The following is a 224-nucleotide window of genomic DNA, read 5'->3' as shown; positions in this document are numbered from 1 at the left end:
CTTGTGGCTTCGCTGCCGGGCATTTTGGGGTCTGGCTGGAGCAGGAGGAGACCCATAGCTTGTGGGTCATAAGGACACTGCATGTGGTATCAGCCCCTCATGAATGTGCCTCAGGCTGGGGATGGAGCCGGATATTAGTGGGTTTGAAGTGGGGCATTCCCTGAATACCATACGGGGAGTTGGGAAGCGTGGGAGCAGCCTCGTGCCAGCCACGAGCCAGGCTG

Source organism: Buceros rhinoceros, unplaced genomic scaffold (genome assembly GCF_000710305.1).
Source record: "Buceros rhinoceros silvestris isolate BGI_N320 unplaced genomic scaffold, ASM71030v1 scaffold15698, whole genome shotgun sequence".
In the NCBI taxonomy this organism is placed as follows: domain Eukaryota; kingdom Metazoa; phylum Chordata; class Aves; order Bucerotiformes; family Bucerotidae; genus Buceros; species Buceros rhinoceros.
Note: the sequence above shows the minus strand (reverse complement) of the source record.